We start from the raw sequence: 25,833 nt of genomic DNA, 5'->3' as shown, positions 1-25,833 counted from the left end.
TCTTTCTTTCTTTCTTTCTTTCTTTCTTTCTTTCTTTCTTTCTTTCTTTCTTTCTTTCTTTCTTTCTTTCTTTCTTTCTTCTTTTCAACAGAATGGTAAAAGTCACAGAAATTAAGCAACTTTTTAAATTTCTCACCCAGGCCGAGGGTCACTTTGTTGACAATGAAGGAAAATTAAAGGTCAAGGTCATGTTCCCCTTGCTCGTCTTTTTATTGGTGCAGAAAGATAAATGCAGAGCTCCGAATGCACCTACAGATAACAGCTCCAGTCCCCCTGCGTGCATCCATCCATGTCCCCATGACCCCCAGGATACCAAGGGACATTCAGCTTCAAGTGGGAAAGAAAATTTGCTGGAAAAGACCTCCTCAGAGCTCAGGAGAGCTCTGCCACTGGAGTCCTGACTTACAGGACATCAAGAATGCAGTGTGGGCCCACATCTTTCTTCCAAATAATTCTTGATGAATTAGCTCAACTTCTCAATTTAACAGACTGCTTACCTATCCTACTACGTTTTTCTGTTTGGCCTCACAAAGGCAAGTGGTTTTGTGAGATATCTAAGATACAGATCCTCTTTTGCAAATATAAGAATGAATTCTGAAGCTTGGTTGGGGGATCAGAGCGGGGTCCCACACCATCATTTCATTTCTGGCTTTAACACCCTTTCATGACCAGAAAAAAAAAAATGAAAGTTGAAGTAGAGGTTGTATGCCAAATTGCTAAATAAGCATAATTCAACCATGTCTACACAGTGGCAGACAAATGCTTTGGATGCAAACAGACAAACTCCGTACAGTCCCTCATAGGACTTAAATGTTTGGAACCATGTTTTTCTTAAAGGGTATCTAGGACACAACTCTTGCCTAGATATATTTTAAATCAATTGGCAGAGAATATTTTCAAAGGACTTTGAACAGAAATTATTTCATTAAAATACAATATATATATATTTGGGGAAGAGAGGGATCAAGATAATATGTCTGTTAATTCAGATTCAGAGGCCAGTCTTTTATTTAGAGGGACAGTCTCCAACTTCACATGATGTCACTTTAACTGGACAGCCGTGTTTGCGGAATTCCCCTGGTAGGCCAGGTGCTGGTCAGACAGGGACAATGTGGTGTTCACCTGTACCCTGGTTCTCAAAATGCATTTGTTGAACTGAACTAAATGCCTGACCTGGCACAGCTGGTGGCATCCAAGACTACTGGAATACCAAGCCCTAGTGTCCATGCCTGAGCCTTGCTATGACTAACCCCTTTCCTGCCTATTTCCTGTTCCAGACAGAAAAATATCCATAACTGGTTAGTCGATTCAAAATAAGAACGATGGCCACAATAATGCAATAAAAACCTAGATACAGCACTCACCGCACATCAGAGACCATGCCACGTCCTGTTATTTTCTGTGATCCTTACAGCAGCTGGAGGGGAGGTAGGATACTGGTCCCATTTCCATTTCACAGCCAAAAAAGGTGAGATTTAGAGAGAAGAAGGGCTCAAGTCATAGAGTGAGCATGGGGTGGACCCAGAATTCAAGCTGGTTTCTGTTGTCTGATCTGGATACTGTGCCATTAATCATGATCCAGACTCACCGGACTGGACCTTAAAGCACAGAGGATTTTAAGGGCACCTGGGTGGCTCAGTTGGTTAAGCTGCCAACTGGATTTCAGCTCAGGTCATGATCTCAGGGTCCCGGGATCGAGCCCCGAGTTGGGATCCACATTCAGCATGGAGTCTGTTTAGGGATTCCCTCTCCCTCTGCCCCTCTCCCTGCTCACACACACACACACACCACACACACACACACACACACACACACACACTCTCTTTCTCAAATAAATAATTTTTTTTTTAAAGCACAAAAGTTTCTAGAAAAGAAGAGGGATTTCCCTGGGCCACAGTGTGTACCCAAAGCAAAGCTGGAGTGGGAGATCTCTCCTGGGAACTGGATCTTTCTTTCTTTCCTCTTCTTCTTTTCCTTTTCTCATGACTCCATTAAGCTGTGCTGGGATGGTGAGGCCCTTGAGTAGGGGGGGAGAGAGGAAGAAGAAAGACCCTGCTCATTCTGACCCTCTGCCCTCTTCCTGTTCTCCTTCCCGCAGGACCGATGGGCTGAACGGTTTTAAAACCTGGCTGTGGCCATTCATTTGGACGACTCCAGCAGACCCACCTGTCCTACAGTTCAACTTCTCAAACCTACCCTGTTTGTAATTCCTCAGCAGGATTCTGAGCTCTGCTGGGCATATTTCAGTTTTACAGTTAATCAGAAAGATTTTGTCCCAAATTTGCCCTAAGTGTGGGCCTTTATTAATGCGATACGCCTCACATTAGTGAGTGCCTGCTTTTGAGCCATATGCCCTGAATAAGTTATCAGGTTTCATTGTTTACCCTTGGTTAAAAAAAAAAAATTCCATACACTCTGACCTCATGACACCTAAACCCTGCCCGTGCAGTTGAAACAGGAAAACTAGTCATCTGATATCATGAAGGCAAGTCAGCTGGTAGATGTGCTCAAATGTTTCCGTTTCCACCAGTGTGTGGGCATTGTGGGGAGCCATAGATTATTAATCAGGAATGTGCAGGATTTCTTGTTTGTGTGTTTGTTAATTTCCAAAATAAACCCAATACAAAGAGATACAGCTACAGTGCATTTGTTTTTCATTGTTAGCACATATCATTATGTCATCATGTAAGAATTGCTCAAATAAATAGAAAAAAAAAATACCACATGGATTGCTTAATGCCACCCCCCCTCCCCCCCACTCCACAGCCCGCCTATGGAGTTGTCTGAGAAAGGAAAAAACATGAGCATTAGTCAGGCCCTCGGGGTAAGGAGGCTTCTTACCATGAGCCAGTGCCAGGTTAGTCTGGGTGTCTGCAGTGCGGGCTTTGGCAGGCCACCAGAGAGAGGGCATTTCATAATCCAGGACTCACCCCAGAGGATTCTGAGCCAGCAAAACACTAATGGGAAACCAGGGTGAGAGGAGAGTGAGGGAATTTATTCTGCAGTTCAAAACCTTCCACACTTAAAGATGTTTCCTCTCTAGCTTTGATTTTTTATTTTAGCTGCTGCACATTTTTTTCCCCCTCAGATTATATAATGTATCAAATTGTTCTGTCTTCGGCTCCCTTGAATGCACTGTTTCACAGATTCATCCCTAAAGAATATACTGGCTGTTTTGGGAAGGGGTTGGGGAAAGATGGTTGTTTTTGTAATAAGATATAAAAATAATGAACATTTATTGAGCACTTACTTATACCAAGTGGTGTGCCAAAATGTGCATGGGATATCTCAGTAGTTCTCAGAAGCCTAGAATCTGGGTACTGTTACCAAGCCTAATTGCAGCTGGGGAAACAGAAGCATGCCTGAGGTCACGGAGCAAATAAGTAGCCAAGGCAAAAAGTAAACCCTTGTAGCTTGATCAAGTTCATGCTCTTAAGATCAATTCTGTGTCCCTGCAAATGGTAGCAGCTCTTGCCTTGGTGTCTACCAGGAGCGGTTGATGGGGTCTAGGGTTCCATCTTTGCTAAGTACCTATTCTGCTAACTAATATGTACTTTAAAACTACTGAAAACAAAACAAAACAAAAAAACTGCACTGAGTTGGAAGATAGGTTGGCAATTTCTTACAAAACTAAACATATTCTTACCATATGATCCCTAGTAATCACATTCCTTGGTGGTTCTGAGTTCCATCTGAGTTGAAGATTTCTGTCACAGGGAAACCTGAACATGAGTGTTTATAGGAACTTTATTCATAATTAGGAAAACTTAGCATAGCACCAATCAAGATGTCCTTCAGTAGATGAATGGATAACAAACTGTGGTACGTTGGACAATAGAATATTATGCATCAATAAAAAGAAATGAGCACTCAAGCCATGAACAGACATGGAGGAACCTTACATGCATATTGTTAAGAGATCGAAGCTAGTCTGAAAAGGCTACATACTGTCTGATTCCAACTATATGCATTCTGGAAAAGGCAAAAGGATGGAGACAGCAAAAACAACAGCTATTGCCAGAGGTTTTGTGGGGGAGGGAGGGATAAATAGGTAGAACACAGAGGATTTATAGGACAGCGAAATTATTCCATCTGATACCATGATGGTGGATATTTGTCATTATACATTGCCAAAACCCACAGAACATACAACAACACAAAGAGTGAACCTAATGTAAACTATGAACTGTAGCTAATAATCATGTATCAGTATCGGTTCATCAATTCTAATGAATGTACTACACTAAAGCAAAATATTAATAATAGGGGGGAAGGTGGGGAGGGGTGTAAGGTGATATAGGGCCTTTTTAAACTTTCCACTCAATTTTTCTTTTCTTTTTTTTAAAAATATTTATTTATTTATTTTTAGAGAGAGAGAGAGCGTGAATGGAGGGAGGGGCGCAGGGAGAAGGAGGGAGAGAATCTCAAACAGACTCCTCTCTGAGCACAGAGCCTGATGGGGCAGGGTGGGGGGGGCTCGATCCCAGGACCCGGAGATCATGACCTGAGCTGATATCAAGAGTCAGATGCTTGGACGCCTGGGTGGCTCGGTCGGTTAAGCGTCTGCCTTCAGCTTGGGTCGTGATCCCGGGATCCTGGGATCGAGTCCCGCATCTGGCTCCCTGCTCGGTGGGAAGCCTGCTTCTCCCTCTGCCTCTGCATGCTGCTCCCTCTGCTTGTGCTCTGTCAAATAAATAAAATCTTAAAAAAAAAAAAAAAGTCAGATGCTTAACTGACTGAGCCACCCAGGTGCCCCTCCATTCAATTTTTCTATAAATCTAAATTGCACCAAGAAAGTCTATTAATTAAAAACAAAAAAAAAAAAAGGGGGCATTGGTAGTTTGGGTTGGAGGGGCTGGAAAATAGGACTGAAGGAAGATTTTTCACCCTTTCTTACCTTTGCATGTCTTGATTACTTATTTAAAACAAATTAAATTTTTAAAAGCCAGCAAAGGAGAAAGAATTCTCAACTTGAGTATGATCCCAAGACTGTGGCATCAAGTTTGGCCCATTTCTAGTGGTAGAATCTTGGTGTATATATATATATATATATATATATATATATTTTTTTTTTTTAAGAGATAGAGTGGAGGGGGAGGCAGGTAGGAGGGACAGAGGGAGAGAGAGAAATTTAAGCAGTCTCCACGCTCATCACGGAGCCCTACATAGGGCTCCATCCTTGACTCTGAGATCATGACCTGAGCTGAAATCAAGTGTCAGAGCCTTAATCGACTGAGCCACCCAGGCGCCCCACTGGTCTCCTGTATTCTTGATGTGTTAGAAATGCCATGTTTAGGAATGACCCACTTGGCCAGAAGGTAGCTGGGGTGAAGTCCAAGGGCATTAGGCTGGAGGTTGCTATAGGTCTTCATGCTACCTGTTCAGACCCTTCCCAGTTTCACACACTTCCATCTGTTCCTTAGGGATTCAGTGGAGAGCCCACTCTGGTGGGCTAGTTTGCACTCTGAGGTTGCTGAGGTGAGACAATGCTTGGGAAAAAGAGGAGGAAAAAAAGAACAAAGAAATAGAGAACAAGAAACAAAGGAAGGAAGGAAGAGAGGGAAGGTGGGAGGGAGGATGTAATTTTGATGGGCCAGTTAGAAGGCTGGTATAGTTACCCGTCAAAGTCTGATCTTGGCAAGTGATTCTGGAGAATGCAAGAAGGGTGCCTTCAGATTTTCCAGCAAAGAATAGGGCTGGAATTTTTCCTGATTCCTCTCTACCTCAAACGTTGGAAGGAACACTAAACCAAAAAGGGGACTAGCTCATGTCTGCCGCCATTTCCTGCATCCTCACCACCAGGCCTGGTAGATGCCATTAATCACACAATGTGTCCATCTGTGTGCCTGTCATTTGAGCTGCTCCCTGTGGTCAGAAAAGCAGATGACAGGCAAATGCCATACACTTGGCTATGTGGGTCTTCAGTGGTGACTGGGTAGAGAAGTTATTTTTTCTTGCCTACATTTTAATTTTCACTAAATCTAATTTACTCTAACAGAATAAGGCAGTTATATTTAGAGAGAATGGAGTGAACCCAATTCCATTTGGCTTTCATGCTGAACTGAAGACATTAGAGGTTTTAAATATCACTGGGCAGTTGATATAGTGGGAACACACACACACAGCAAATCTGATACAATGAATCAGCAATAGGGTCTATCTAAACAAACTGGTTTCCTTTCTAATCATTCAAAGAGTGTGTGGTTTTATATGCAGAAGTGTTATACACATCCAGTAAAAGCATTTTATTTAGTTGTGTTATACATAAATGGTTTAAGATTGGAAATTTCCAGTTCTTGCCAACTCCCCCGGCCCCCAGGGAGATTATACTCATGAATTCTGATATACAAGAGAATCTCCCAAGCTATGAAATACTATTTTCAATATGAAATTTTATTCCACATATATATAGACACACTACTCCCCCCGAGGGCCCAAATCAAACTTAGTTATCAGCTTAATGTGAAGTTCCTAGAGAACCAGGACTGATGGCTCCTTCCCAGGCAGAGCAGATTTTCTCAGAACTGCCTGGCTGTGTCTGCAGGTACCAGAGGCTGCTGGCTTCAGGGTCCCTTTGCGTTCCTTCAAGATGAATCTTCAAATGGCACCTCAGTCTATCCTTATGTATGATTTCCAGAAGGTTTGATCCTGTATGTAGAAGTGACTTTATAATATCAGAAACAATATATTCCAACTCTCTCCATTCTCCTTCAACTCTCAAGACTCATCTTTGAATCAATGAAACACATTCCCTGAGTCTCATTTCATCTGTTTTCTTCAGCAGTAGAGGTAGACTTGGGTTGTCTACCTCAACCCACTCCAGCAGGGGTTTCTCACCCCAACTCAGGGGGATGAATTCATGAGAGGGCAAGGTATCGAGTTATGGTCAGGGCACAAAGAAAGATAACTGGGCATTGTTCTCAGCTTGGCTTCCTTCATGCCAACTTCTACTTAGCCTCTAGATCCAGGCATGAAGAACTGCCAGGTGGAACTCTGGAAGAATGAATTTCTTTCCAAAGTGAGTCCTTCACTCACTTCCACTGGATCTCTGAATGGGGCAAAAACAAACCACCACCCATTTACTGAAGGTCTGCTTTAGTTTAGCCACCATGCCAAATGTCTCACACACATTATCTACAACCTTATGTTATTATTTCTGCTCCACAGATGAAGATTCTAATACTTAGGGTACATTATCATCATAAACAGCATGATGATGCTTTACACTGATTTAGGACTAACTCCTTTCCAGAAAGGAAATACCTTTGGAAAGTATGGTATTCACGTGGTATTTCACGAGTCCTCAAACAAGTTTGTAAATTAAAGACTATTAATATCCCCATATTGCAGATGAAGAAACAGAGGCTCTGAGAATTGTTGGATGTGTCCAAGGTCATAGAAGGCATTGCATAGAGGTGTAAGAGCCTCGCTCCAAAGCCTTTGACCTTGGTTGCTATAATTTCTGGCAATGTGGAGGAGTAAAAATGAACTAAAAATTGATAGCAGGTTTACACAAATATTTCATTAAAAAGAGAAGAGAAAAGTTAGGACAAAAGAATAGAATGATAAAATCTTGTGACTGGAAGCTTCAAATTTTTTAAATTTGGAAAAACTAGTAATAGTGGCTCCTTCAGTTCCACAGGTCCAGGTATATTTTTTCTTTTTTAAAATTCTTTTTAGAGGGCGCCTGGGTGGCTCAGGTGGTTAAGCGTCTGCCTTCGGCTCAGGTCATGATCCCAGGGTCCTGGGATCGAGTCCCGCATCGGGCTCCCTGCTCCTTGGGAGCCTGCTTCTCCCTCTGCCTCTCTCTCTCTCTCTCTCTCTCTGTCTCTCATTAATAAATAAATAAAATCTTTAAAAAAAATTCTTTTTAGAAAACTTTTTTTTACTAAACTTAAAACAACTTTAATACTTGTGAAAGTAGAGGTTAGACAGTAAAAGGATGTCAGGTTCTGGGGCATTATAGTGATTGATTTTTTTCTTAAGAATATGACTCATGCATTGTTTCTTAATAACACTCAGGAAGTAAAAATCATTTGCATAAATAATAACTTGGGATGGTAAGGATTATAGGAGAGATGAAAGGAGAGGTGAATATTTTTATAGATTTTTTTTTCTTAACAATATGAGTCATGCATTGTTTCTTAATAACACTCAGGAAATAAAAATCATTTGCATAAATAATAACTTGGAATGGTAAGGATTATAGGAGAGATGAAAGGAGAGATGAATACTTTTATAGATCTGAAGGGCATCACGAAGGTATAATGTGATAAAATGTGATGGTATCCACTGAGGTTAGGAGGGATATTTCTTAATTTGACCAAATATTAGCAGGTATAGCCTCTTAAAGTTACCACCTCCTCACATTCAGTATTAAACACATATAGTTCATCTGACCTATGGAGGAGGGGATAATAATAATGAAGCTAAATAACATAATAAAAGTAAATAAGTAATTAAAAAGATTAAAAAGTAAGGACACTTTCTTTGAGAGAAGAAAGATGGATGAGAATAAAGCATATTTAACAAAATGTAAAAAACTCTTATTTTATTTTATTTTTTTAAATTTTAGTTGTTGAGACCAGTAAAAGCATCCTAAGGAAGGCTAAATGCCTTTCATGGACTTTTATTTGTGCACTTAGAGTATAACGTGGTCAAGCACAAGATGAGCTTCAGGAGAGATGTGGTTGCATATGGCGCCACTCAGAACAAAAAGGGCATTAGCCTGCTTAAGTTTCAAGGACCTGTATCAATCTTTCTGCTTCCAGTATCTCCATTTCTGCCCCCTCCCCACTGCCAGCACTCACATGCATCACGGGGGGAGGGAAGTTTATTCTCCATAAACAATTCGCTCTTTGGCCACTCTTTGAGCGTGCCAACCAGGTTGCCAATTCTGATGTAGACACCTGTCCATTTGGAACAGGAATGAAAACAGCCACTCATTTCCTAGAAACCATCAAACACCCTGTCAGCGAACAACAGCTCTGCGTTAACTGCAATCTGGGCAAGACACGAATGGGTCATATTGATAGCCAATTGCCAATCCTCCAAGCCATTCGGTTTCCTTCAGATTGATGAAAATTTTTAATTCCTTTGCTACAATATAGTTTGAGGAGGGTTATCTTCTAATCACAGTGAGAAGCTGTTGAAACTTTAATTTGGGTTATGCAATTGGGTCTTTAAAACAGTGCTAATCAGACCTTGCTAATAAGAATCCAAGGTCAATCTATATTTTAAGGTGTCTTCCTGAGTGACGTCTTCATTGTTCAAATGACAATGAAAATGATTCCCAACCATGTTGCTCTTGGATTCTGGAAAATTTCAATAATTTCAAATAGAAGCAACTGTATTTTCGTGTGTGTATGTGTGTGTGTGTGTGTGTGTGGTCTTGGGGGGCTCTTTAGCCTTTACCTCTTCTTTGTTTTTGGTCTTGTAAGACACTGGCCTGGTCTTTCTAGGGATGGCATCCTCATGTATCTTGGATGAAAAAATATTTTAGGTCAGCGCCGCTTACCACTTTCAGATGAAATGTCACCATCGAAGCGAACTTTCTGAGAAGACTGGGTCCCATGTTTAGGAGCTCCTGCCTGGCGGAGGCTGGAGACTAATGTGGGCTTAATGTTGTTATGAGCCAGGCGGCTGAGCGGAGTAACAATACGAGTCTGTTGGACATGTCTTCTGGGTTGTCACGTTCAATTTGCACACGACCTCCTGGCCAAAAAATGGGAAAGAAGTGGTAGAATGTGGGACTGAAAGCTCATATTATTGCTTTGACAGCTTCACTCATCTAGAAGTAATGCAAAATGCAATTTATATTTATACACTCTGACCTCCTGTGCAGAGAGGGAAAGTATCTAATGATGGGCCGAGGTAGTGGAGGAAGAAACAGATCTCAATACAGCTGGAATTTGTCTACATTTTTGCGTTTCAACCATTCAATTACAGTCAAAAGATAAATGAAACACGAACAGGACACTGGTGAGGTAGTGACACAATTATTTTATAGTGACTGGGTTCTGGCTTTGAGTCTTGGCAAAGGTGGCTACAACACGCCTTATTTCACTGGAGACAGATAATCTGCCTGCTCCCACCGGACAAAGGCCCTCTGCTCGGAGGTGCATCATTATGCCCATCAGAGAGGAAAAAAGACACCAGCGAGTCAGTGACGCTCCAGATCTGCATTTGGAGATTCTTGAGAGGGGCTGACACGTTAATCCTATTAACCAAGATAAATCAAGTCAGGCCTGGTGGTAACTGGGGCATTATTCACTTTCGAGTGGAAATAGGCAGTGGGCAGAAAGCACCATTTTCTTTTGTGCATCGGGAAATGTACTGGCTCTTACATGCCCCCAAATAGCTTCATTTTGAATAGAGCTTATGAGCTAACTGGGGAGAATGGGACTGTAATAGTCAAAACCCTCAAATATGTCCTCAGTGTTTCTGAACAGCGTTTGAAATGAATAAGGTGTCTAGGGTTTACAGCCTCATAGTTTCTACAAAAGTATAACACACAGGGGAAAAGGAGTCTGGCTTTGTCCAGAGATTAAAAGGGACAGCAATAATCACCTTCATAAAAGCGGTAGCACCCACAGAACCCACGGCAAACTACAGATACCCAACAACGGGGACCATCCTAGAGCCCCACACATCAAGCTTGAGAGATAAAACAAAAAGAGAAACGAGGCATTGCAATCAACAACACTGGCGAGTATTTCTGAAACGACTGCTCAGACCCAAATGCATTTTCTGTCTTCTTGCTATTTTCTCTTATTTTTTTTCCCCCTTTGGGGGGATTAAAAGCCTCCATGTCTTAAGTTTGCCCAGATATATGAAACTTCTCCCCACTAGATCTCACCAGCGCCTGCCCAGCAGAAGCCAGAAATGCATTTGTTTTTTCTTAACTACAAAGAATGGACTTCTCATGTGGAGGAATCCCGAATAGCCCCTACTCTCAAATCAAATGTTTCTACTTTCCGTCTCTTATCATAGTTTGGGACACAAATCTTCCTTCTCCCCCACTCCCCCCCACCCCCCCAAAAAAGGGAAATCGCCTGCAGAGTTCAGCTAGCCATTTTTTGCAGGTTTTCTTGAGGGGCTAGAATGTGGTTTGGGTTTTTCAAGTATTGTTTTGAAGGCTTTACTAGCTTCCGGGCGTAGAAAGAAATCAGCGGAGAGTGTGTGAATTGGGGGAGGTGGGTGGGCACAGGAAGTCGGGAATCTCAGTCGGCCAGGCCTGTGTCCGTGGACATCTCTTGGAAACGCCCCTGGGAAGGTCAGGGCGGCAGGCCTCGGGAGCAAGATAAGGGAAGGCTGTCTCTGCTTCACAGCTGGATGAGAATAACTTTACAGGCTCCTCCTCTTTGGGGCGGGGGTGACCTGGATGAAGAGTTCTGGGGCTGGATATGGGGCCTCAGGGGTCAGGGAGGGGACACTCACACCATCTGCAGGACTGGCCACCCTACTTCCTTCTTTCAACAAATAAACCAATGACAAAATAAGGCAGCAAGACGATAGTTGTAGGGATTCTAGTCCTGCCACCCTCGCCTGCCTTCCTAATCCTCCTCCCCAAAATGGGTGACATCTGTCACAAATGGTGAAAGATACATGAAAAATATTCGGTCGATTCCATGTCTTCCATCGGCGATCTCGGGGAATTCTAAGGTGACCTCTCTGGGGGGTGGGGTAACTCAGGTTGGAGGAAATGGGAGAGGGGGTCCTTCTAAATACAGAATGGCTGCTGCTGGACAGGGGGTTCCAGACCACCCGGGACCGGGGAAAGTTCGAAGCCAGAGTTCCCTTTCAGGGACGCTCACCCCTGCCGTGAAGATCATGCACCCTACCCAGCGGCCCGAGGGACACCCCAGCTCCCCGCCCTTTCGGGCTCCCCATCCCTGGTGAGGTTACATCGCAGGCCGTGGGAACCCTTAACCTTCACACATCGGATGGAAAAATCTCGAATACATGTTACGAAAATAACTACAGGATGGGTCTGACTAATTAAGGAAAGGGTTCGGACCAGTTAAATAACCAGCCCAGTGAAATGCTCCCAGGATGCCGGCCGAGGTGACCTCAGGATCATTCTATTTGTCCCCACCCCGTTCTGTTCCTCGAGGTCAAGCTCAGCCCCCACCCCCACCCCATTAAAAAAAAGGAAGAAACGAAAAGCGCAAACAGGCTCTTCTCATTTTGAGGAGCACGCCTTAGCCGCACGTGTGTGCACAGCCCCAGAAGCCCAGAACTTTCTCCCAGAGCCGGGCCCGGAGGCCGGAGGGGGGACAGAGGGGCGCCTTCGGGGGCGGGGGCGCCCCCCCAGCCGGGATCTCGGGAGCCCCGGGCCGGCCCCGCAGGAGTTAAAGCCCGAGGCAGACAAAAGGGAGGCCGCCGAGGCTCCTTTCCTCGGCTATCAGTTGAAAATAGAACCGCTGCCCTCTGGACTCTACCTCCCGCCAGAAAGGGCATTTTATTACAGGTTATGACAAGTTGCCGAGAGACACGGAGAACTCAATAAGAAGGAGCGGCAAGCGGAATCACAAATGCTCGAGATGTTTGGAAGACAGAGCGAAGATGGCTTCAAATGATAGGTGTGAGCAGGACTCGGGATGGAATGTGCGGGCTCGGCCTGGGTGGGGGCCGCGGCGCGGGGCTGCGCTGGGGGCCGGGGCGCCGCCCGCCCCCCGGCGTCCGAGAGCCCCCCGTGCCCCCGACCCGACCCTCCCTCCGGGAGCCACGCCGCCCGCACCATTGGCCCCCAAAATTCGCGCCGCCCCCCTCCGCCCCCAATTTGTGTTTTAGGTTATAGGCAGGAAATCTGCATTTCTCTCTCTCCGGGACACTGTTTCTTTGGGGACCTCGGCGACAATAGGGATGTTCATCCTACAATCTACGATGTGCCCCATACACATTTGCATTAGATTTTCTTTGAGTTGTTTTGGTTTGCCTCGGAGTTTACATCCTCTCGCCTAGTTAAAACAGAAGGAAAATGAAATCAAGCAGACTTCTTTTTCTCCGAGGTGGGAGATGCGTCTTTGGGGGTTTCTGCTAAGTCAGCACCAGAGCCATAGCTGGGGACTCAGGGTCCCTCTGAAGAGCTGATTTTGCAGGGTGGGGAACGCGTCCTCCTCCTTCGCCTTCTCCCTGGCAGCTTTTCAAATGCTTTTCATCACCCATCGCCAGTGGAAAATAGTTCTGTCTTTGTGACTGCTCAGACCTGCAGAGCCTTGTCTTGCCCTCCACTCGGAGTGGAATGGGGACCCCCCAACGGAACACAAAGCCAGCGCCCCAAATGGAAGTGAGCTTGCAAGCTTTGGGTTGGTCTGAGGATGCCAGTTGAGTTGGGGGTGGCGGAGGGTAGTTATCTGGAGAAGTGTGGGAGAAAAAGAGTAGGGGGGGGACAACTTGTATCCCCAAACGGGTGATACATTTATCCAAATTCCATTCCCATCTTTCAAATCTAGAGAAGACATGGTTAGTAGTTTCAAAAGGAATCCTCCGTACAACATTCGTTTCTTTGAAGGGCTCGAGCCTAATCAAAGCCAGAAAACTATAAACTTTCTACCAGCAATACTTAGCACACTGTAGCAAAACGCTTAAAAACAAAAACAAAAAACAAAACCCCCAACCCCTCCAGATCCTTCTTTGCCCCCTCCCCACTCCTGGTTAAAAAAATATGCAAATAAAACATGAACCTCTATCTTGGAGGAGGAAGAGAGAGTAGCTAAACTGCAAATAGGTAGCTAGTGTCCATAAATATTTCCCACTCTCTGAAGAGGGTTGGGTCCTGCGGGGTGTTTGAAAAATTGCTCCAGTGTTTGCCTGATGATTGAAGCGGATAAAATGTAACAACCCAACAAAGTTCTAGGGAGTGGCTTTTAAATAGGCGGTTTCTTGGAGTGATGATCTTGGACAGATCTTACCCTTCCCCCGCACCCTGCAACAAGACCAGCGCAAACCCAACTTAGTTTTTCCAACCTCAACCCAATCTTTGACTCTTAGTTTTTTATTTTTTTCAGAACTATTTATTCTCCTCATGTCAAAGTATGCCTGATTTTTTTTTTTTTTTTTTATAAACCATTGTTTGCTGTTCCTCTGGAACTTTCAGTTAACCATCCCTCCCCCCAACAACTTTGTCAGACAGATAAATAGATCTGTATTTCAGTGTTGCGACTACCAGTTCAGAAGGTTCATACTAAAGTAACTGAGGCTGAAAAACACATTGTGAGTGCCCACCGTGGGCATCTGCTGCAGAAACGTGCTAAATTTAAAGAGCCACTAAACTGAGTGGGCAAGGCACCTGGAAAATAGATCATTTTTATAGCACTGAAAACACAAAATGAATGCAATAGGAGATACTATTTTTCTGTCTTGACGTGTGCCATTAGTGATAATTGTACCTTGAAGATAAAACTGTGCTGCCCCAAAGATCGACTGACTGTGTTCTTTTTGTTTGAAAACTCTTCAGAACTGAAAAATGCAAAATAGTTGTTCCTTATATGACTGGCCATCAACCACCCATCAGCTAAAAGGTCTGCGGAACTCTTGGGGTCTTTTCACTAAATAAGTCACACATAGAAAAAGTTTTAGCCCGCATGATGGAAAACTTTCCTCTAATGTTTGGCTTTTGAAAAGACTGGGAGAGACAAATTGTAAACGAAATCACTCCCTGGGTTGGTCTGTGTAAATAGGAATCCTTACAAGTCTGCTGGGGCAACGTGAGCAACAGGGAAATGCAAACTGCGCTAAACATAGTGCTCATTTCTGCATTGCGGCAAAGTCTTACCACATAAGAATCAATCTATTCAATCTTTATCTTTTTGTTCTCTCTTCCTTTCTAGAATCTGGATATATATATATATATATCTCCACACAGACATATCAATTTGTCCTCCAGAATCCAACTTAAATATGCTTAAAACTTCATTGATTTCACATGTTCTTGTCCTTTCTCTATACTGTGCCCCTCCCTCTTTCTGGAAACAGCCAATATTGAGAGTAAAGAAAATCACACATTTCAAACACCCCCCCACCACCCTTCCAAAAAGAATAGAGATTTAAGTAGAAGATATGTGAAGCTGTCACCAACAGTGCCACGAGAAAAAAAAAAAAAGTTGTAAAAATAAGAAAGGTCATCTGTAAGAAAATTAAAACGAGAGCCTCATCTGTAACTGCAATTGACCTGGCAGAGGTGCTCTGTATTGTGACCAAAGAAAACGAACAGAATTGCCACTTGGAAGAGAGTAAGAATGAAGGCACTGGGGAGGAGGCAAGGGGACAAATGTGTAAGGAGAGGTAAATGGAAATAAGCAAAGTCCCCAGGAATATGTCTTGGCTCCCCTATCTTTACAAATCTTCCAGGCAGCTCGGAGAAAAGCTGGAAAGCAGGGCGAGCAAGATGGGATAGAGAACTCTGAGGAAGGTTGGAACTGCTTTAGCCCCCTCGTTAAGAAGAGCGGGGACATCTCTTCTTATGGTTTTCCTCCCTTCTGAGGCTTAGAATAATAAACTCAAGTGGCTGCCCGTCAGCCCCTGTCCATCTTCTTTAGCAAACTTGACATAGTGGAAGAAATATGACACGTGAATTATTAAAGAGGAGCTAGTTGACTTCTAACCCTGATTACTTTTCTCAGACCCCATTACCTGCACATTTATCCAGCAATATACTGCAAGAATTACAGGGCGTGCAAGCTAGAAGAAGAGAGGAAAGAGCGAAGCCAGGGTCTGTGAAAATATCAGGGAAAAGCAGGGTGTTTTACCTCCCCATTTGCCCCACTCCAGGGATGTTACAGAAAACAAACCACTCTTCTAAGAAAGAGTTCAATTTCTCCGTCCAAGGACACAGAGACAGAATTTAAAGGATCTTCAGCACGAGCCCTTCCATCTGATTCCCATTCCCTTTACGAAGAACTTTTCAGGATTTTAATTTTATCTTTAACCTGATGGAAATTAGTTCTTAACTTTATGAGCCATGGCCATATCCAGGGCTCCTCTATTCCTCATCTCCTCGTCTGTCCTCCTCTCCTTTTCAATTCAACTTGTGTTTTTGCCCTCCCAGTTGCAAACACTTCTCAAAAGGGAAGAAACATGTTCTCTGCACTTTTAAAGGTAGCCCCAAGACCCTGCGTTGGGCGCTTCCAAAACTTTAGAAAACATCCAGACCCTATTTAATTTAGGCAACCGATAATATTATAAAAATCAGCAATAATCATTCAGGCATTCAAACAAAAGTTTCTTTGTGTTAATTAAGCACCCATTATCCTGTGGGCTTGAGTAACTCGGCAGCTGCTGGTAGGCTAAAACAGGAAAGGGGTATTTGAACACTTTGGGGCTTCTTCTTTTAAAATGAACAAGAGGAGAGGTGTAGTCAAAATAATAATAATAGTAATAATAATAATAGCAATAATTTTGTCCTTTAGGCATAGATTTCTATATCCCGTTGCCAGGGTGAAGGTAATAATTGAATCTATCCCAAATCTGAGTGATGGAGTAGTCAGAAATGACTCCCATCTGACAGAAGAGCCAGGAGGCAAGTGATGGATACTATTGTCCAAACGTGACCCTCCATTAATACCACCTATCAGCATCTGGATCCTGTCACTGTGTCCCATCCCAGAGCCAAGACGGCCGCCTGGCATATTCCAAGTGCTTCGAGGGTTTTCAGGCTGCGCTCAACCTTGCATCAACTAAATGGGTGGGGAGCCTGACCCAAACCTTGCTTCCTCTATCTGCACTCGCCTTATTACCCCTTTTCCAGGCCCATTGTTAGGCAGGTTCTGGCAATTTGCTCCTTATCGGGCCTCTGTTTACGAGGGCTTTTTAAAATAATAACAAAGGGAGAAATGGTATTAATATTAATTAACACAATAAAATGAAACAGTTTTGGGAATCCACCAAATGAATCATCTCGTTGTCTAATTGGAACTGGAGAGAAAGGGGAGGAGGAGGGGAGGGGAGGGGGACTGAAGGGGGAAGGGGGAGATACAGATGACCTACTGGGTGACAGGCACAGGTTGGAAGGGTGACATTTTATTGTAAGCCTCCCAATGAAAGGAAGAAAAGGAAGGGACCAGTCAATTTAATGCAGGGACCAAGAGTGCAAGAGTGTTGCTAAGAGACAGAGATGCTGCTAAAGTTCTATCAGAAGCACTACTCTGACCTTATGCAAATAGAGGAGGCCAACTCTTTGTGGAACGGCTGAAAATTCCACCCACTGTGTCACCAATACCTGGCATCGAGCCTTTTATTCAAATGTTCTCTAAAAACACACACAGAGGATGTGACAAAGCATGACACATTTAGGGGCTGTAAAGAAATAAAAGACGCAGAAAAAATTGGGGGGATAATAATAATAGTAATAATTTTTAAAACCCAGGGAAAAAACCAACACCAGATCTTCCCGTGGAAATGTCACCCATCTTTACCTTCTGGTACTGTCGTTTTCCTGTAGCTGAAAAGTAACCTAAAGATTCAGAAATCGCCTTCTCATTGCAGAAAGAGAAGCCTATTAAGATACCACAGTGGCACTCAAGTAGTGTCATTAATTTACACCCCAGGAGCACGGGGAGGGGATGGTGTGAGGGTGGGTGGGCAGGGGGGTGTGAGAGCCTAGTGCAGATTAGAGAAATTACATCATATGCACCCCCTAACAAAATAAAGTATGATTTCGCTTCTGTTTTAACTATCCCCTCTAGGATAGGGTCAAATGCAAGAGGGGAGAGGAGTCTGGGGGCTCATTGGGTCTTCCAGGAAGTTGCCTGTTCTTACAGGTGCACAAACTGGGAAGGCCTGACACATTTCAGAGGGTGGCTTGAGGGCATCACTCAAGTGGGTGGGTCTCAGACAGGACTAGGAGGTGGGTGCCCCTAATCCACTGGCCTGGCAGCCCTTGCAGAAGGGGATGCTCTCCCTGGCCGCTCCTGTGTGTCAGATCATGAGCCTCCAGCCCACTGTTGAGAGAAACCCTATCCTAGGACTCAGCGTGGCCATCTTGGAGCCTCTGGGTTTGACACCCTTTGGGCCACTTTAGGCGGCAGGACTTTGGGGTCGCGTTTGTGCATTAGTGCTTCCAACAGTCTGGGCCAGATTCATTCTCTTCCTTTTCCCTCCTCCCCTTTTCACTCCAAGTTAGCACTCATCCCTTTCTGCTAGGTTGCACAACTCTGGAAAAGGAACCAGGTTTCTCAGGACCATCTTTCTCCCGGGAACTTAAGGCGCCAGTCCTGAGAAGTTGTCAAACAGATGATACTCACGGTTCTTGGGGGATTTTTTTTCTCCCCAGGGCCAGCCCAGCACTGCAGCTTTGCGAACTCCTGCGGCTTAAAGCAAGGAGTGGAGGGAAGCCGGGAGGAGAGGGCGGCCTCATACACCTGCACCCCCCCACCCCCCACCCCCCACCACGGCACCACGAGCCTCCACCTAGGACCCGCTGCAGCCAGAACACCACAGGACCTGGAAACTTCCGCCGGTTCCTCACCCGCCTCCTTGCCCCCCAGGGAGTGCGATCTGTAGAGCAGTGGAGACATCTGTAAGTGAGGGCCAAGCACCGACACGCACAACTTTGCCAACTCAATTTAACCAGCGAGCTTTTTACCCACTTTATTCCCTCCCTCACTTTTGATTTCAATATTGATAACATGCCCACCGTTTCACATCTTTATGGTAATAATGGCAAATGAATTCATTTAACGACTTGGGGGGCGGGTGGGAGCGTTTCAAGCGTTCAGTGGAGGGTAACTTCCCAGGGCAACTTCTCCCTAGGACCCTCCCACATCCCCTCTTAATGGTGGGACTTTTCATAATGTGCACAATACTATTAAAATTTCATATTAGCAGTGTGTATGGTGAACTTTGTAATGGGAAATTCAATAGCTGCTGTAAATATTAATGGAATATGAAATGAAACCACAGCCTCAACCAGCCCTGACAGTAAAACCGAGTGAGCATGTGGCGGCCCCGGGGCGAGAGAGGCCTTTCCTCTTGTCGCTCTTGCTTTATTACATTAGCGCGGGCCTCCCCGCGCCAGCGTGGGCTCAGAAGCCGAGGCGCCGGGTCACCCATGACAAATGTCCCCGTGTCTCGCCAACCGGCCCCGCCTGGCCCTGCCACTCCATCTGCCCAACAGGTCCCCGGAGAGTGCTTGCGGGTGTCAGTTTCAGGTAAAGAGCTCTTGAAAGCGCAAAGTCTCCAAAAAGGTTACAAGGATTCCAGCGCCTTCTCCTAGAGTCCCCGAGGCCCCGGTCGCCGCCACCGCCAGCGGAATCCGCACCCGTGGGGGAGGGGGGAACCCCAAGCGAGTTTCTGGGATTGAAAACGCTATTAGGGCAGCGGGATTCCTCCTTCCTTCCTTCCCTCCCTCCGTCCCTCACCGGGATCTCTCCCCGACTCCCTTCCAGAAGACCGGGCCTCCGAATTGGACGTGGGGCTGGCTGGGTCGGGCGTCCGATAAGGGACGGGGTGGGAGGGGGTCCAGGTCGGTCGTCCCGGTCCGGGCTTGGTGTGGGGTTTCGATTGGTCGCCTTCTGCGCCTACGAGGCCGGGTCCGCCCGGGCGAGGCTGCGTGCGACATTGGGGGGGGGCGGGAAGGGGGGAGGCGGTTCCCGGGGACCTAAGTCGCTCGGACCCCAGGCCCCTGGGTCTCCAGAGCAGACCCTCGCCGGCGCGAATCTTCGGAAACCCGGGGGGTAGGGCGTGCGCGACCGAGGGAGGAGCAGCGCGGGCGGCGGCCACTGACGCCGGGATTGGATTGGTTCCGAGCTCGGGTCGCCGCCGAGGAGGGTCCGGGGCCGCCCGACGCGCTGACAAACGTGGCCGTCAACACCTCGAGCTGCCCGGGCGGGTTATTTCAACAGGCTGGGGAAGATCGGCATTTTGAGTGGCAGGCGACGCCTTTCCTCACTGCCAGTATTTCTGCTGCCGCGACGGCACTTAGGGGAGCTTAGTTTTAGATGGGACATTAATCTTCACTTGTTAAGAGATAGCCTGTCAGCATTTACCCGGGGCTCTCCCCCTCCCGGCAGCCGCGGCCCTCCCCGGCGCTCGGCCACTCCCCAGCGGGCCCAGCCACCCGCGCGCGCCGTGTCGCAGGTCCACGCGCGACAGCCCGGAGGCCCCCGGGGTGAACCTGGGGCCGAGCGAACGTGTGGCAGAGGCCGGGCGCCAGCAGGAGGTGAAAGTCCACATCGACTTCAATTACAGCCCAGCCTGGGCCGGCGCTCCAGAGGGTCCTGGCACCCACCCCGGGCGCTTTCACCTGTTTGTCCTCCTCGGGGACAGGGTTTTTCTGAAGCCACGAAGCACACGCGCGCTTGCACCCTCGCTAACTCAAGGCAATTGTCTTCCTCTTTCCCGAGTCCTGCCCCCCCGCCAAGTTTCACCCGCGTGAAGTCATCCGCGATCTCCCCTTTCCCACCAGCTCTATATTGCAGTCACTTTTGTAAGTTCACTGGAGCCCCCCGCCATTTGAAATGATTTCCTGTCCAGCACCCCCCCCCATTCACCCCCCTGAATAAATCCGGAATAGTTTTCCCTCCTCTGCTCCAGATGCCGGCAAACTGCTGAGCTGAAATGAGCTGAAAGGAGAACGGAATTGAAATAACATGGGTTTGCTTTTGCATGACTTCCCTGCAGGAGTAGTTGCAACAGGGTGTCTAGGTTTTCGAAATCCGTGGCAAAGCTTCAGGTGTGGTTTGCCTTCTCACGGACCCTCTGGCCGGTTCCTCCACCCCTGAGGCTGTTATTCGTCCACCCCCTGGGTAGACAGCTGTGACTCCCTGTTTCTTTGGCCCCATTAAATCCCCTTCGTCCACCCGAGATCGCGCAACTTCTTCCCCGTGCCCTTTAAAAGAGTTACACTTTGGAAGAAGACTTAAAAAAAAAAAAAAAAGGACAAGAAATGGATATAGGTTTTGTAAGTGTTAAATAACTTTCCCAGCGTGTATTAAAGGAAGACTGTATTTTATCAACAGCTGATTGATGCAGCCGTGTGATCCTGTCGGTTTGTCTATAGTATCATATTTATTTAACCTGCTGAGGGACTGTGTTCGGGGGCAGCCTGATCATGCTGACAAGAGCATGCACATTACACACTACCCCAGGTATTTTGATTGATTGTTCCCACCCCAAAGCCTTTGGTTCATAATTTAGCACAGCAGGTTCTGCATCACAGACTAGGTTTCAAAAAAAAAAAAAAAAAAAAAAAAAATCCCGTAAGAGATTTCAATGAACAACCACTGCCAAGAAACCTTTCTCCACCTGCAACCCCCAAATATTTTAAATACCTCCTGAGATGGTTCAGTTTGTATAGTTACAGGGCACGCCACCTTTATTTACCCTGGTTCCCCCAGTGTAATCAGATTATTCATTTTAATGTGTGGCTGGACTAACATTTCCTTACTGGGGGGATGGCTTGGTGGTGGGTGGTGTTGGTGGTGAAAATGTCAAAGAGTGTGGGCTTCTCTTTCTCTTCTCCTTTGCTCTCTTTCAGTAACAGGTTTGGGATGTGGAAGCAGGAGAAAGGCAGACAAAATGGTTCTTTCTTTTTTACAGACGGTCTCCTGAAGTTGTGTTGGGAATTAGGTCCTGAAGTCCTTTGGCAGCAGATTTTACTAGTCTTCAATGACCACCCCCCCAGACCACCCCAACCCCGTGGGTGAGGAAAGATTTTTTTCCCCACAAGTATAAACTGTTCATGAAGTTCCCTAATATTTGGGTCTTTTCAAGTAAATGATTCGAATAATCTGGTCACATCCTAGCGGTTCTGAAATTAGCTCTACCTACTGAAGGACCAATGAATAATTACTCCCTATGAGATTTCTGGAAGAAGGGAACTTTCTCCTTGACTTTTTAAAAACTAACACCAACAGAGTACAAATGGGTATGTGTACTGACTCATTTTGCTTGAAAAATATTTCCAAGATGAAACACATTTTTCTGTGCATCTTCTTGGATTACTATTAATCTGGTTAGCAATGGTTTTGTGTGTGTGTGTGTGTGTTTGTGTATGTGTGCGTAAAGGCAAAGTTTCAGATGTGTGCTATTTTTCAGTAATAGAGGTACTGTTGTTTATTGTGTTTGGTACTTTTACATTTGTCCTTTATAAACTCTGGGGATGACTCGTGAAGCTCGCAAAGGCAATCCTAGCACTATTATGTATCTCTGTCCATCAGAGTTTCATTTTGTCACTCTAGATCATATGGGAAGGTCATTACCAGTGTGGTTAATTGCATAAGGGTATAATGTTGCACCAGAGGGTGAGGATTCATAGCATTTTAAAAAGATGTGAAGTGCATAATTACTCCCCTCCCCCCCCACAATAAGTCAGCACATCTAAAGTAGTTATTTTTCTCAACAGCTCTTAGGTTAACATTGCAGGAAAAAAAATCTTGTATACCCCAGTGATGGCAGCAATGGCAACATTTGTAATTAAAACTTCCTTCCTCTTTCATCCATTCATCCACTCATTCATTCATTTCCCCTCCTTCTTTAGTGTTGTTATTCACAAAAATGCATCTTTGGGCTTGATTGTGTACTTAATAATGATGGTAAGGAGATTAATCAAGTGTGATCTATACTCTGCATTCCAGATAATATTTTCTTTTAAGTGTCCCTTATATTTGGGGCAGGTTTGGGAGACTCCGATGTTTTACCGTATTTGCTGATAAAATCATGTTCAGCAATTTTTTTAATCACTTGATATTGCTATTTATCCCTAGATGGTGTTCAGTGACAAAAGCCAAAATGTTTGCGGAACTCCAGGACATGCATCTTTCTGCTGAGAAAAGCAGTCATTATCAAAAGTAAGTACAGACACAATATCCACAGAAAAAGTGAAAGGTAGGCTGACAAAGGAAATATTTACCTATGACAGAGTGTCAGCCAAGGGGTACTAAGGCAAATCAAGCAAGGTGGAGAAAAGGCCAATTTGTGGCAAACGAAATCTACACATTAGTTGAGCTAAGGAGTTTTGAGACCGGTGTGAATCAATTTGCAGCCATTTTCTAAAATGTGTTACAAATCATCGGTTTGCATTGAAAATAAACCTTTTAAAAACCATCCACCACCAAGTTTCTTGAATAGAATACAATGTATATTACCCCTAATAATGAAAAAAAAAAAAAACCCTCTACATGTTGTCTCCTGGGGAGACAAATAAATTGGGTGGGACCCCATTTCTTTGCAGGGGGAGCACTTTTATCCTATTTAATATGTATTCACACACAGACACATCTACAAAGGAACTTCTTTGAAGTTCCACCACTACTTAGCTCTGCAGCCCTGGGCAAGTTACTTAATTTCTCTGTCCCTTGGTTTCCTCATCTAGTGAAGTTACAATAGTGCCTGCTTCGGGCGGGGGTTGCTGTAAGGAGTGAGTTAACACATGAAGCTCTTAAAGCTGTGTCTGCTGTATATTTACTACTAGACTGGCATCTGCTATTATCATATATGCATTGGGGTCTCATTAATTTTATTAGTGATGACAGTGCTTTTAGTTACGGTCACCCAGGATGTTGTGCCTAGACTCCACAACTTCAACTCTAAATATCGAGTGGTTCTATTGAGGCATTGCAACTCAAACTCGGGCTGTGCTGAGCGCAAAACTGCCCCTGGGGCGAAGTGATTACTGTCCTTGTCCCTGCCTTCTGACGCCCCAGAGGCACTAAGTAAACAGTCAAAGTAAAATGCAGCTCCAGGGCGTGGTTGGCACGCCACTGAACTGTGCATCAAATCACAGGGAAACTCCACTAAGAGCCTATAAGAAGGCAAACAGCTATGTGTCTGACTTCTCAGCCCCTCGTTTGGTAAGGATGCCGACACACCCCATCCTCATTTTACCGGATGTGCCTAAGTCCTTCGTGGCATATTTTAACATTCTTTGGGTTTTAGGATATTCTTTTTGTTTGTGGTAGGCGCTATCCTCTACTAAGCTGTTTGAGTTGAAATTTAGTTTTAACAGAAAGGGACGTTTCCTCATATGTTAGAATGTTGATTAAAAACTAGGATCTTGATGTGAAAAGGAAAGAAATAATATATCATTTCAGAGTTTGATTTTTTCACATGTTGAGTTTTGAAATTAAGACAAAGCCCATTTCAGTGGGGAATAAAATCAGCATTACCTCAACTATGGAATATCTTTCTTTGTGTTTTTAAGTTGCTCTATTGCCTTTCCTGATAGTAACTCAAGATCTGAGCTAAGTGAAACCAGAGTCCTTAAAAGGCGGCTAACGGCGTCCCACCCACCCCAACGCCCTCCCAGTCACTCTACATGGATACAGATATGACTTGCTTTTGTTACAGTTAGATCACAGAACCTCAGGTACGAATAGTTTTCATTTTATGTCACTTCCCAACGAAATCTTGCAAACAAGCCCAGACAGGAGCCGGTGTTTTCCTACACATGTTAACATTGACCTTGCCACTTTGAACCACACCCCTCATCTCTTTAAATCAGCATTCCACATCCTACTCACATCTTTTCTTTTCAACCTGCTCCATGGTGTAGTGTAAGACAGTCTGTTTCCACTCTGCACGTATGCCAGAAATGTGTAAAGACCTGAGAAGCTGGACTTTGGATGAGGTTAGGATGCAGAAAAACAAGCATTGTACTTTGCTCATGTGCTAAAATGTTGGGAAAGATGGCTAAAATATGTCCTTCTAAATATTATCTGTCATTGCTCTACTTGCTAAGAGAAGTGAGTCTCGGATGTTTCAAATCAGCTTCAGGGTTAGATATTTTCTCACTTTTAATTAAGTTACTCTTTTAGATCAGGGAAAGGTAACTTTAGTGAAATATACATAACTTTCTATGTGTCTTTTTGTGGTTGTTTTGTAGGCTTGGAAGGGATCTTTGACTTTCTCATACTGGGACAAACAACAGCTTCAAAGTTGCCTATGATGTACTAAACAAAGATATGAGAACTCCCCCAGATATGACGAAGTTGTTTCCTGTATGTGAATGTTGAGATTTAAGGAAATATCATGATTCCCCTTTAACTCACATATAAATTCTTTTTTTGAACGCTGCTCCCTTTGAGATTTGCAAATAGTTAAACCAGTTTACACAGTTCTTTTCTCCCCCTTCCTTTTAAGTATAGCTCTTAAGTAAGCAGACACTTTAACTTGCCTTCTTATTAGACAGCTTTTTCTTTATTGCTTTTTCATAGCACAGCTATCAAAAATGAGATAATGTGCAAGATCTGGGACCTAATCAGCTTTCTAGCTGAGTTTAAAGAGGCCAGAGGCTGTTTAAAGGTAGCTCTGGTTATGTGTGAGGGCCTACTGCAGTGTTTGCTCTGCCACATTTTGATGGAGAGGGTAATATGTTTGCTAGATAAGGCAAAAGGGACTAGCCAAAAAAGCAAGGCTCTGTTTGATAAACCCTGACATATTCAGCCATTTTTCTCCCACATGAAAGGAAGCTTTAAAACTCCAAGGAAAATAGAGGTGTCCACTCAAGCACACTAATGTTTATCGAGACAAAAAAAGTAAATAAAGAAAATTGGCATCTTTTAGTCTATTAAGTTAATTAGCTCTAGAGCTTATCATGAAATTGAAAAGCTGGATAAAATACAAGTCTATTTCTTGTTGTTGTTATTTGATGTGAAAGGTGAGTTCTTTACGTCAGTGTACATTGAAAAGACAGTTATTTTGTTTGGCTTGTCTTGCTCTGGTAGAAGACTTGAACTCTATACGAAGGAGCTCATGAGCTGAAGTTACACTTTTATAATGCCGATCAGCATGGACTTGGGATGAGAACTCAATCTGAAATTAGTGTTAAACATACATGATGACATTCTTTGTTAAGTGATCTATAGCCTGAAAACAGATTTATAAAGCCAGAAT

At 44.6% G+C, this 25,833-nt stretch overlaps 1 long non-coding RNA gene across 2 annotated transcripts in view; it reads left to right on the top strand.

Annotated features, from left to right (window-relative positions):
* Positions 1-2,631, top strand: part of LOC110572268 — a 39,752-nt gene extending 37,121 nt beyond the window's left edge. For both annotated transcript variants that reach the window (XR_002479841.1, XR_002479840.1), the window contains one exon: positions 2,099-2,631. This is a non-coding gene — a long non-coding RNA (uncharacterized LOC110572268). The remainder of the gene's footprint in view (positions 1-2,098) is intronic.
* Positions 2,632-25,833: the final 23,202 nt, after the last annotated feature.

The sequence above is a fragment of the Neomonachus schauinslandi genome, chromosome 9, assembly GCF_002201575.2.
Source record: "Neomonachus schauinslandi chromosome 9, ASM220157v2, whole genome shotgun sequence".
NCBI classification, from domain to species: Eukaryota; Metazoa; Chordata; class Mammalia; order Carnivora; family Phocidae; genus Neomonachus; species Neomonachus schauinslandi.
The sequence above is the reverse complement of the archived record's forward strand: the minus strand, read 5'-3'. Positions and strand labels throughout refer to the sequence as shown.